The sequence below is a fragment of the Mirounga angustirostris genome, unplaced genomic scaffold, assembly GCF_029215605.1.
Source record: "Mirounga angustirostris isolate CCGP_5_RB_7025 unplaced genomic scaffold, mMirAng1.0.hap1 SCAF_2, whole genome shotgun sequence".
In the NCBI taxonomy this organism is placed as follows: Eukaryota; Metazoa; Chordata; class Mammalia; order Carnivora; family Phocidae; genus Mirounga; species Mirounga angustirostris.
In genome coordinates this window covers 27,389,707-27,403,707 of record NW_026991710.1, presented here as the reverse complement: position 1 = coordinate 27,403,707, position 14,001 = coordinate 27,389,707, and the positions used below count along the sequence as shown (strand labels likewise).

At 37.8% G+C, this 14,001-nt stretch overlaps 1 pseudogene; it reads right to left on the bottom strand.

Annotated features, from left to right (window-relative positions):
* Positions 1 to 9,662: 9,662 nt before the first annotated feature.
* Positions 9,663 to 14,001, bottom strand: part of LOC123841199 (transmembrane protein 183A-like) — a 114,434-nt pseudogene continuing 110,095 nt past the window's right edge.

Below are 14,001 nucleotides of genomic sequence, written 5' to 3'. Positions count from 1 at the left end.
GAAACTACTCCTAATCCATTTTTCCTTTATTATATTTCTCTCTGAAAAAAACAAAAAAACAAAAAAAGTCTTTGGGTTTTCTTCTATGAACATATTTTTATAGAACTTCATATGTAATTTTGTACTGAATATTATAGTGTTGTAAATGTTAGCATATCTAAGTTAGCATATACATACGGTTCATAACTAGAGTGTAATTTCTTTAGAAAGAGAACTTATTTATATTATGTATAATTCATATTATTAACATGGCTAAATTAAAAAAAGGAGATAGAATACAGACTGTAGAATCACAAATTTAATAGTAGGAAGTATTTTTTAAGATATTAAGATTAAAAATCAAGATTAAAATTTCTCTAAATATATAAATATCTAGAAATCTTTTAGAATATTTAAAGTTATCAAATATAGTCACTTTATTTACAGATGGAGAAACTGAGGCTATTCAGGTAGTATGAGAATAACCTCTGGAACTGTGACCTTCTGACCCCTAAATCAATACAATATTTTTTTAAGTACATCTTGCTTGCTCTCATAAGGTAAATAAATTACACCCAGAACTGGTCAACATATTGATGAAAGGCTCTAAAGACAAAAATCTGAATTTACTGGAGAGGTTGTAGCAAATTGTCTTTGAATGATGCATTTTTTCCTATTTTTATTTATTTTTTAATTTTTTTTAAATTTTATTTTATTATGTTAATCACCATACATTACATCATTAGTTTTTTTTTTTTTTTTTTTTTTATTCATGAGAGACAGAGCGAGAGAGAAAGGCAGAGGGAGAAGCAGGCTCCCAAGGAGCAGGGAGCCCGATGCGGGACTCGATCCCAGGACCCTGAGATCATGACCTGAGCCGAAGGCAGACGCTTAACCATCTGAGCCACCCAGGCGCCCTACATCATTAGTTTTTGATGTAGTGTTCCATGATTCATTGTTTGTGTATAACACCCAGTGCTCCATTCAATATGTGCCCTCTTTAATAACCCATCACCAGGCTAACCCATCCCCCCACCCCCCTCCCCTCTACAACCCTCAGTTTGTTTCTCAGAGCCCATAGTCTCTCATGGTTCGTCTCCCCCTCCAATTTCCCCCCCTTTGTTTTCCCTTCCTACTATCTTTTTTTTTTTTTTTTTTTTTTAACATATAATGTATTATTTGTTTCAGAGGTACAGGTCTGTGATTCAACAGTCTTACACATTTCGTAGTGCTCACCATAGCACATACCCTCCCCAATGTCTATCACCCAGCCAACCGATCCCTCCCACCCCCACCACTCCAGCAACCCTGTTTGTTTTCCGGAGATTGAGAATTCCTCATATCAGTGAGGTCATATGATACATGTCTTTCTCTGATTGACTTATTTCGCTTAGCATAATACCCTCTAGTTCCATCCATGTCATTGCAAATGGCAAGATGTTGTTTTTTTTTTTTTTTGATGGCTGCATAATATTCCATTGTATATATATACCACTTCTTTTTTATCCATTCATCTGTTGATGGACGTCTTGGCTCTTTCCATAGTTTGGCTACTGTGGACATTGCTGCTATAAACATTGGGGTGCACGTACCCCTTCAGATCACTACATGCAGCCAAGAATACTATATCCAGCTGGGCTATCACTGAAAATAAAAGGAGAGATAAAAAGCTTCCAGGACAAACAAAAACTAAAGGAATTTGCAAACATGAAACCAGCCCTACAAGAGATATTGAAAGGGGTCCTCTAAGCAAAGAGAGAGCCTAAAAGTAACATAGACCAGAAAGGAACAGAGACAATATACAGTAAAGGTCACCTTATAGGCAATACAATGGCACTAAATTCTTATCTTTACTATTTTTATTAAGAACAATTTTTGTATCACATATATGGATTCCCTGTCTTCATGAGAGTGGGAATGAAATAGCTTTCTAAAGACTATGTAGTTCCCTTCCTCCCACAGTTAAGTGCCTACAATTCATTAAAAAAATAGGTCCAGTTTAGTGATTATGTATCAACTTGTGACCTTGATAATAGGTAGGCATTTATGGAGAGCTATAGTCTATGGAGTCAACTTTCTTCTACTTAAAAGCCCTAGAAGGTAGTTTCCAATAGATGCACTTACTTCTGGACACATTTGAAAGACTTCACATATGTTAATTATAGCAATCAAGACTCATATAGCCTGGAATTTTACAACTTTTCAGAGAACCTCTGGGAATAGAATATCTTCCAATTCAGTGGGCAAGTTAAATCTAATTATACTTCCTTCCTTCTTTTGGCAGCCTCCCCTTTGTACTCTTACAGTCTGCAAATTTAGAAAAATGCAAAAGAAATAAAAGATCTAAGCTGTACTATTATCAGGAGAAACATAGTTCAATATTATTCTATTATACACACTATCATTGGCAAAAAGCTCTTAGTGTTTATTTGTGAAACGGTTGTATTTTCTAGATTGCAAAGAGAAAACTGGTCAACATTATAGATACAGCTACATAGACACATACACACAAACCAAAAACTACATTTAAGTTTCAAGTATCAGCATTTGACACCACTTTTATTTTCCTTATTTTTAATTGGAGAGAAACTAACTGGAGAGAAAGAAAAACAATTGAAGAGCTGAGATACTCAATATAGAAATAGACAACGTTAGGACAACATAAGAATAGAACTCTGACCCACAACCTATAGCAACCTGCCCAGTAAGCTAAATCTCTTATATACAATAAACAACACAAGAAATCGACCTGCTGCAAGTTAGACTTATGGGAAGTCAGATTGCTATCTTTCATAACAATCCAGGAAGCTAAACAATAATTTCCATGGTGTTTGTCCGCAAATGAGGCCCCAAATGACCAGGATTTAGTTAATAACTGACAGCTTCTTTAATCTTTGTTCCCACTTCCAATTTAGTACTAATCCGAGAAAGCCAAATGTGTACCCCTAACCAATCACATTGAATGCCCCATCTAGTTGGTGTACCTACAGCTTCCCCAGGCCAACAACTTCCAATCAGGGTATCTCTGCAGCTTTCCCCTTTTCCCACTATAAAACATCCCCACTCCTCTGCCTGCCTTCAAGTCTCTGCCAAAACACGAGTGACAGTGGCTGACTTCCTCGCTAAAGCAAGCTCTAAATAAATAGCCTTTGCTTTTCTCATTTGGTTGGTCTTCATTTGCTTTTACAGAGCAAAAAGTCAAAACACAACAAAAGCTCTGTTTCAGAATCTTTAAAATGCTTTCATTTTCCTCATGGTTTAAACTGTCCACTTTTTTTGGTTAAACATACTCCATCTTTTCAACTGGTTTTCTAATATATCCTAGTGGAATTTATTTCACTTTGGGGGCACTTCTGTAATTTATTTAAGTAATAAATTATGTATCTATACATGTTCTGACTCTGCATGCATTTTTGTACATAGAATCCATAATTTTTAAATGTCTCTCACTGAAATTGTAAGGTGAAATTATCACTATTATATATATATGTGTGTGTGTGTATGTATATACAAATATAGATATATGCATATGAAATTGTGGTGTATTGAAATAAATATAATTTAGTGGAATGTAATATGTATTTATTACTAAACACTGGAATTTCATCTTCTTTCTCTATGTTTATTATTTAAGTAATCATATAACCAATAGCTGGTAATATAGGCTTTCTAAAATGTGTATTTAACTCACTTTTCTTTATGAATCATTAAGAATTTACAATTGACTATGAATTATTCCATTATTAGAATATTAGTCAGCAAAGTTTTAGTGCTGGCTTTCATTTTTTTCTTTTTTTTTTAAGATTTTATTTATTTATTTGAGAGAGAGAGACTGAGAGAGAGAGCACATGAGAGGGGGGAGGGTCAGAGGGAGAAGCAGACTCCCTGCCGAGCAGGGAGCCCGACGCGGGACTCAGTCCAGGGACTCCAGGATCATGACCTGAGCCGAAGGCAGTCGCTTAACCACCTGAGCCACCCAGACGCCCTTTTTTTTTTTTTCATGTTTTAAAGAAATAAAGTCAAGTTTTCCATACATTACTGTTTGATGAGCTATTTCTTGTAGAAAAATTCTAAATAGATTTGGTTTTGTTTCTTAATGTGTGACTACTATAGAGATTTTCAATAATTATTTATCCCATAATAATCAAATGGCGTTAGTTAAACAAAAAATATGAAGTCAGGAGCAGGCAAAGACAATGTAGAACTATCCAAATTCAAATGTTGTAGATTCCTATTCTATGTGTCAATAAGTTTTACACAGTTAGTTACTTCTCCCCACCCCTCCCCAGCTCTTTGTTGACTTTTTGTATCTCATTCTCCTGCACCTCATGTTTATCTTTTACTTCGATTCTTTGTAACATTCTCTGCATATCAAGAATCTTGTCTTAATTGGTTTCTGTGTGTACCCACATACTTCTTTGCAATGTATACTACATAACAGTGCAGATAATAATTTCAAACTTTATAAGATTTCAATCTTATCACTATAGCTTATAATTATTTATGTAAAACTAAGCAAGAAGTCTAGACTTCTGTTTTCTCATCTATAAACCAGGGATTTTAACAGTATCTCCTTCATAGGATTAATCAGAGACTTATTTTTTAATTTTTTTAAAAGATTTTATTTATTTATTTGAGAGAGAGAAAGAGGGAGAGAGGGAGAGCACATAAGCAGGAGGATCGGCAGAGGGAGAGGGAGAAGCAGGTTGGGAGCCTGATATGGGGCTGCATCCCAGGGTCTTGGATCATGATCTGAACAGAAGGCAGACACTTAACCAACTGAGCCACCCAGGCACCCCTGTATTAGAGATTTAAATGGAACAGTCTTATAAAATGCTTAGATTGGCATGTGGCATAGAGTAGCTATATGATAAACAATAGCAAATGCCTAAAAACAATTCATTAAGTGAATGACTTTTCACAATCATTGGACTGAGAGAATGGCCTCTGAAAGAGTTAAGAGCCTTACATTGTGTCTTTTATGCTTTTTTTTTTTTTTTTTTTACTACATGATTTCTGTAGAGACATAGCATATTTTCTCTTCTAAACAGAACACTGGGGCCACTGAACAGTATGTCCCTGGTGGAATCTAGCAAACTTCAACTGGAATTCCTATCCAAGAGGTCAAGTAATTTATCCCTATCCTTTATAAACATGTTTAACTGGCATCACTGAGTTCCTCAACATACTAACCTTATGAGTCTTTAGACTCAAAGTCTAAAGATATTTGAGATCTTTATACATGCCATTTCTTCCTTCTGGACATTTACTTCTCCTTCTTCTTGACTTGACTGTCCTTTTTTTCAACCTTATCATTTCAGATTAAATGATCTCCTCTGTGACTGCTTTGTCTGAAATATTATCCACCTGCAAGCCAGTCCTTCTCTGTTACTTCTATGGCACCATGCATTTTTCTTTACTGGACCCATCATCACACGTTGTCTTGATTTTACTGATTCATTGCTCTTCTTTCCCATTGTTTTGTGGTTGTTTTGGTTTAGTTGCCTGATTCCTTCAATAGGCTATATGATCTATGAAGGATAAGATTTTATCTGTCCTGTTTCCATATTTATTAATGTTTAGGACATAATAAGTACTCAAATTGTTGTTGAAAACCAACCTCTGTGTTCTGGAGTTGAAACATGTAACACAAAGACAGTTTGGGTATAAAGAGAAACAATAACTTTATTGCTTTGCTGGAAAAAGGAGGCTGCAACTGGCTAAGGACTTCAAAACTCCAAACCCACCTGGAAGAAGGGGCTGGGGAGGTTTTATAGGGAAATACAGGATCTAGCAGGAATTATGTACCTGCTCTCAGCCTCATGTGTCATGTCTTCATAGTGGTACCAGAGGTTCCTGAAACAAAAGGCTAAGAAAGGAGGAGGGGAGGTTTGTGGAAGAGAGGAAAATGGTTACTCTAAAATCAAGATTTGCTGGCATGCCTGGGTGACTCAGTCATTAAGCATCTGCCTTCTGCTCAGGTCATGATCCCAAGGTTCTGGGATCAAGTTTGGCAGCAGGCTCCTTGCTCAGCAGGGAGCCTGCTTTTCCCTCTGCCTACCGCTCCCCCTTCCTTGTGCTTGCTCTTTCTCTCTCTAACAAATAAATAATAAATAAAATAAAATAAAATCTTTAAAATCAAGCTTTGCTGAAACATTAGTGCAGCCATTTTGATTTCTGTTCAACTTTATGCTTTTAAATGGTTTCAAAATAATATGCTGAATAGCCATACCCTGGGAAATCTAGAACTTGTTTATATAATTCTACTCCCAAAATTAGAAAAGTAAAGAGGATTGGGAAGGGTTAAGTTTAGGGAAGAGTAAAGGTGTCAGGAATATAAACTTTTCCTTTCTTTTATCTATACGAAAATGTCGATTTAACAACTTTCAACAAGAATATGAATTTTATATACAGATACAGAGAATGATACATGATATCCTGTGTAAATAAGTAGGTTATTTAAGTTTCCTTTACCATTATAAAGCAGTTATAACAGAACACTAATCTGAAACAACAATTGAAATGACACAAGTATTTAGACATGGCCTAATAGTTAAAGCTACTGAAGAGTCTCTGTTGCTCAGGAATTTAAGCATTTTGTCTTCAACAATTAAAAGCTATTTTCTTGAATGGAAATCCTATTGGATTAACCAAACTAGAATAGTTAGTACATGGATTTGGTATAATTAGTATAACACTTTGTTGTTTGTTATTTTAGTTTTTTTTCTCTGCTTTTCAGATGCTGCTTTCTTGCTGTTAGAATGTAAAATCTTCCAAGACAAGAACAATGTTTTACTTATTTGGTGTCCCCTACAATGCTGTGTGCAGTGCTTTTCTTATAGAAAATGCTGACTAAGTGAAATCTATGTATAATTGAACCCATGGTGTGCTCTTTACACTGTTAGCATATAGATCACTATTTTGTCTCGCTTTAAAATCCTAATTAATTTATTGAGGTTCAGGGCGCCTGGGTGGCTCAGATGGTTAAGCGTCTGCCTTCGGCTCAGGTCATGATCCCAGGGTCCTGAGATCGAGTTCCACATCAGGCTCCCTGCTCCTTGGGAGCCTGCTTCTCCCTCTGCCTCTCTCTCTCTCTCTGTCTCTCATGAATAAATAAATAAAATCTTTAAAAAAATTACTGAGGTTCATATTTATAGATAGTTACCATAAAAAGTGCAAAATAAAATTATGTTGAAAGATATGACCTAATTTAAAATTCATTTGGATTTTTTATCCAGAGAAACTGCAAAATTTGTTATGCAGCAATATATACCTAGTATAGTCATGCAGAAAAATTATCTACTCACTCAAAAATATGTTAGTTGCTTAAGTTCCTGTGTCAGACTATTAAAAAATAGGCAACAGGTAACAAGATGTAAGATGTGGTAGCTATTAACCCTCCTGACATCTCATATTCTAATAAGCAGGTAATCCATGTGAACCTGCGAACAGATATGGAGTGATATAGCTTAAGAGATTTTAAGATTCAGGGCTTTGAGAGTGTGAAGGAGAGAATTTGAATTGTTCAAAAAGACATGTTGCAATCCTAACCCTAATTACTTCAGAATATGATTTTATTTGGACCTAGGATTATTGCAGACGTAAGTAGTTAAGTTGAGATAAGGTCATACTGGAGTGAGGTGGGCACCTAATCCAAGATGACTGGCATCCTTATACAGAAGGCAGCCATGTGATAACAGATGCATCCTGAGAGAATGCCACGTGATGGTGAAGGCATAGATGGAGCTGTGCAGCTGCAAGCAAAGGATTGCCAAAGATTGATGGAAAACTACCAGAAACTAGGAAAAGGCAACTAAGAATTCCTTGACAGGTTTCAGAGGGATGTGGCTCTGTTGATATTTTGATTTGAGACTTCCAGCTTTCAAAACTATGAGATAATAAATGCCTGTTATTTTAAGCCTCCCAATTTGTGGCAGGTTGTTACAGCAATCACAGGAAACTAATACACAAGGATTTGGCATCAGACTACCTAGGTTTTGATCCTGGCTTCACACACGAATGCTGCAATATTGGGCAAGTTTTTGAACCTCACCTAGTTTGGGGTGCTTTGTTATGACAGCCTTTGGAAACTAATACAGAGAGGGAGATTTTTCCTACCATTTCAATAGGATTTTCGCATCCCCATTTCAGAAGCACTGGAGTCAAAGAACTGATATATTTCATTTTGCCTTCATCACCTAGAGGCAACTCTAGCCCAAGTACTCAGACTCTAGAGTAAGCCCTGCCAGCACGGGAATCTCAGTTCCAAAAGTTACATGTTGTATGTTTTGGGGCCTGTGACTAAACTTATCTTAGCCTCACTTTTCAGATCTCCAGAATGGGCATATTAAAATTTTATAATACACAGATTTATCACAGGATTAAATAAGACAGGGCAGATGAAGTGTTAGAAACAGTGCCGTGTGCATTGTGAGCACTCAATACATGTTAAATACAATATTCTCCTTGGAACCGGTTTTGTCACATATAGATCTGGCTGTAGCCAAGAGGCCAGAAGAGAATTCTCTTCTGCTGTGCGAGGTGAAGTGTGAGTGGCCTACTTGTTCTCTGTCTTTAGGCCACTTCTGAGTTTCTTGTGTGACACACATTGGAGATAAGGATTGACTGAGTTCATAGTTGGTTGAACCAAACTGAGTTGGTTTCTTTCCTACTCTTTTACAGTAGCAGTTATGTTTTCCAAAATACCTACCGCACAATGAATAAAGTGGCATCAGATAGTCTCTTCCTTCCCTAGTTCTCTGTTCCCATAGCATAGCCCAGTGCATCTCACTTGATAAGCCAGTCCTGCCTCTGAAGGATGAAAATGGCTCGAAATAATACTAACACTCTTCAGGATGCCAAATGTGACATTCCACCAGCTGTGTGGCTAGGTCAAATAGGGGAGGGCCGAAGAGAGAGGGCAGACACAAATCCTGTACTTCCTGAGCACAATGAGTTATAGCTTCAAAAGAAGGAGAAGAGTTGAGAGGTGCTAGGAAAACAACAGTGGCTGTCAGACCCACCTTGCCTAAGGCATTTTGAAAGCAGGAGGTTTTTTGATCAAAGACAGCAAGGATGAAGTGAACCTGAAGAGAGAACCACAAACTGCACTAGTTTGGGCAAAGACTTGCTGCCTCTGAAAACTAAAGAAGTTTTGTGTGAATACCATGTGGAAAGGATTACAGCGAAAAGGACTGCCTTAGAGTCCACAGCTGCACTCTCCAATTACAATCACCACAGGGAACGTGTCCTGAGGCAAATATTACCTGAAATCTTTGCCTGCGACCTGGATAAAGAATTTAGGCTAAACCCATTCCATCTACAGATGAAACAATAGGTGTGGATTGCTTCACAAGATCAAATTTAGTTAAGAGTACAACTTGATAGGATAAAAGAATAAAGAACAGCAAATTCAATAGCACCAAATGGGTTGAACACAGAAAATAGGGCCAGATTTCTCCTTTCAAATGCAAATTTTTACATTAAAATATGTTTATAAATCATAGTTGTTTTTCCTCTTGATTCAGTCTTTCTCCTTCCCCTAACAGGAGCCCCAGGAACCAGAAAAGCATATGTATTACTAACCAGATATACAATCCAGACACCCCTTCCAAACTGGAATCTGATTACTAATGGACTGGCCTAGCTCAGGGCTGCCTTCAGGGACAGGAAGCAGTCAGTAACTATGCTCTCAGGGAGAACAGATACTGAGGATGCCACCAGTCAAAGAGTTCAACGCTGTGCACTGGGTCCAGGATGGCTTGCGGACCCTGTTCACTGTGCAGTTTCCGACCACCATGGACAGGAGAATCTTGGAACTCCAGTCTCACACAATGATGCCTCATATCCATGCTCACATTGATAGTAAACAGGGTAAATATCATTCCCATGACAATTGGAATAAAGATGAAATTGAGGGTGGTGACCTGCAGTAGGCAGCAGTCCTGGTCTGGGTTGGTATGAACATATTCGTACTGAATGGGAGGCTGCAACCCTCTCATACAATTGCTCTTTAATCTAGGGGACTGTTTTTTGAACTTAAAGTTGAATTCCCACATTGGTTCCTGTCTGTTCCCAACAATCTTTCTGCACCAGAAAAGTAAGCACTTGGAATTCTGGAATGGCTGGATTCTTGGAGATTGGAGTAGCAAAGGGCTCACACATAAGGTATAGAGATCAGATCACACAGACAGCACAGCTTCTCCACTGACTCTGGTAACAGGTGCAAAGGCAGAGAGGCATCCAGAGTGTAGTGGTTCGGTACAACATAGTCCAAAAGGAAGCAGTGCAAGTGACAGTTCAGGCCTTCTTACAAATCAGGGAAAAATCCAGTGTCCTCGGGATGGATATGGGAGGCCAGCAATAGCCGAATATCCATGGGATACTCTTCTCCTCCAGCCCCGTCCAGGTCTTTGTGCCTCTTGCTTTTCTTTGTTCAGGAGGCAGTTCTCTCACGGATGCTGTCCTCCTGGGCATCCTCTCATCAAGGCTGTCAGTGATGTCACAGGGTTCACCAACCCCAGAAAGAGCTTCCTCTGCAGGAACCTGGGAGGCTTCCAAGCCACAGGGATTTTACTTCCTGCTGCACAGAATTGGCGACGGCTTTCTTGACCTGTCCAGACCTCATGACCGCCGGATCCCAGTTGGCATAATCTGCCACCGTCACTCGTCCAGAGCAGGTGTTGTGGGCCTGGAACTTGAGTCACTTCCCTCTAAATTAAACTCTTCAATCTTCAAACAAGGAAGTTTCAGCATTCCCTTGTGATCAGAGAGGAGCCTTCGAGGCCTAAAATTGTTGCTACTGTTACTTCCCATTAAGCTGCCCCTCAAATTCAAGTGAATATTTTCTCTCCTCCCTTTATCTTTCTCCAGAAAAAAAGCAGGTGACAGGGTTTTCAGAATCTTTTTTTTTTTTTAAGATTTTATTTATTTATTTGAGAGAGAGAGAGAATGAGAGACAGAGAGCATGAGAGGGAGGAGGGTCAGAGGGAGAAGCAGACTCCCTGCCGAGCAGGGAGCCCGATGCGGGACTCAATCCCGGGACTCCAGGATCATGACCTGAGCCGAAGGCAGTCGCTTAACCAACTGAGCCACCCAGGCGCCCCGGGTTTTCAGAATCTTAAAAAAAAAAAAAGGTACAACTTGATATCACTGTTTTTATTTTTCATAAGAAAAGGGGAAAAGAGCAAAACAATACCGTAATGGAAAGTTTAAAGGCAGGAATATAAAATAATGAAATGCTGTTTAGGTACACATGCTTAGCTTGGTGTCTTCGGTGAATAAAAAATGGATAGATCTGCACTATAATTAGATTTTATTAAGTGAGACATTAAAATTTTTTCTTTAATTGAATCAAATATTTTGTTTTAATTCTTGTTTTGTATTTTCCTGAAAGCTAATTTATTATCATTGTGGTTATTGTCTTCAATGATTGGGATTTTTGCCATTCTACCACTATCGGTCCATTTATTTTTTCATGTATAAAAATTTGTAGAGAGACTGAAAGAATTTGAGCTGCATACATACTAACTATAGATCAGAGTTTGGAAAAAAAAATTTTTTTGAAGTACATTTCATTATTGTCCTATAACATGCATAAACAAATGTGTACCTTTGAATAAATTTTCACAATGTGAATATATGCAAGTAACTAGCATCCAGGTCAAGTAGTAGAACATTGCCACTCTCCATAAGGTCTCCTAACCCTGCTCCTAGACCCTGCTCCTCCCTAGACAGACACTGTCCATATCTCTAAGAGTTTAGACAGCTTTCTCCTCTTCCTACTTTATATAAGTGGAATCAGATCATATGCATCCTTCTATAACTGTCTTCATCAGCTCAATAGTATGTTTGTGAAATTAATCTATGCTATTTCACAGAGCAGTTCATTCTCATTGCTGTGTAGTTCTCCATAATTTGAATATACTACAATTTACTTGTTCTACTACTATGAACATTTATTTTCATTTTTTTAAAATTTAAATTCAAGTTAATTAACATATAATGTATTATTAATTTCAGGGTAGAGTTTAGGTATTCATCGGTTGCATATAACACCCAGGGCTCATTACATCAAGTGTCCTCCTTAATACCTATCACCTAATTACTCCATCCCTACCCCCCCAACCTCCCTTGTAGCAACCCTTAGTTTGTTCTCTATAGTTAAGAGTCTCTCATGGTTTGTCTCCCTCTCTGCTTTTGTCCTATTTTATTTTTCCTTCCCTTCCCCTGTGTTCATCTGTTTTGTTTCTTGAATTCCATGTGAGTGAAACCGTATGGTATCAGTCTCTCTGTTTTGTCTCACCTAGCATAATACATTCTAGTTCCATCCACATCATTGCAAATGGCAAGATTTCATTTTTTTTTTTTTAGTAATATTCCATTGTAAATATATATACAGCATCTTTATCCATTCATCTGTTGATGGACTTGTGGGCTCTTTCCATATTTTGGTTATTATGGACATTGCTGCTATGAACATTGGGGTGGATGTATCCCTTTGAATCACTATGTTTGTATCCTTTGGATAAATACCTAGTAGTGCAATTGCTGGGTCATAGGGTAGTTCTATTTTTAACTTTTTGAGTAACCTCCATACTGTTCTCCAGAGTGGTTGCACCAGCTTGCATTCCCACCAACAGTGCAAGAGGGTTCCCCTTTCTCCACATCCCCTCCAACATCTGTCGTTTCCTGAGTTGTTAATTTTAGCCATGCTGACAGGTATGAGGTAGTATCTCATTGTGATTTTAATTTCTATTTCCCTGAGTGATGTTGAACATTTTTTCATTTGTCTGTTAGCTATTTGTATGTCTTCTTTGGAGAAATGTCTGTTCATGTCTTCTGCCCATTTCTTGACTGTTTTTTGTTTTGTTTTGTTTTGTATTTTGGGTATTGAGTTTGATCAGTTCTTTACAGATTTTGGATACTAGCCCTTTATCGGATATGTCATTTGCAAATTTCTTCTCCTATTCCAAAGGTTTTCTTTTAGTCTCGTTGATTGTTCCATTTGCTGTACAAAAGCTTTTTATCCTGATTAAGTCCCAATAGTTCAGTTTTTCTTTTCTTTGCCTTGCCTCTGGAGTCATGTCTAGGAAGAATTTGCTGAGGCCAAGATCAAAGAGGTTGCTGTGTGTTTTCTCCTCTAAGATTTTGACGGATTCCTGTCTCACATTTAGATCTTTATCCAGTTTAGGTTTATTTTTATGTATGGTGTAAGAAGGTGGTCTAGTTTCATTCTTCTGCATGTGGCTGTCCAATTTTCCCAGCACCATTTATTGAAGAGACTGTCTTTTTTCCATTGAATATTCTTTCCTGCTTTGTCGAAGATTCATTGACCATAGAGTTGAAGGTCCATTTCTGGGTTCTCTTTTCTGTTCTGTTAATCTCTGTGTCTGTTTTTGTGCCAGTACCATACTGTCTTGATGATTATAGATTTGTAATACTGCTTGAAGTCTGGAATTGTGATGCCTACAGGTTTGGTTTTCTTTTTCAACATTACTTTGGCTATTCGTGGTCTTTTCTGGTTCCATACAAATTGTAGATATGTGAAAAATGCTGGTGGTATTTTGATAGGGATTGCATTGAATGTGTAGATTGCTTGAGGTAGCATAGACATTTTTTTAGAGCATTTTTTTATTCTTATGTTAATCCCCATACATTACATCATTAGTTTTAGATATAGTGTTCCATGATTCATTGTGCATAACATCCTATGCTCCATGCAGAATGTGCCCTCCTCGATACCCACCACCAGGCTAAACCATCCTCCCACCCCCCTCCCCTCTAGAACCCTCAGTTTGTTTTTCAGAGTCCATCGTCTCTCATGGTTCATCTACCCCTCCGATTTACCCCGCTTCATTCTTCCCCTCCTGCTACCTTCTCCTTCTTCTTCTTTTTTTTTTTTTCTTAACATATTGCATTATTTGTTTCAGAGGTACAGATCTGAGATTCAACAGTCTTGCACAATTCACAGCGCTTACCAGAGCACATACCCTCCCCAGTGTCTATCACCCAGTCACCACA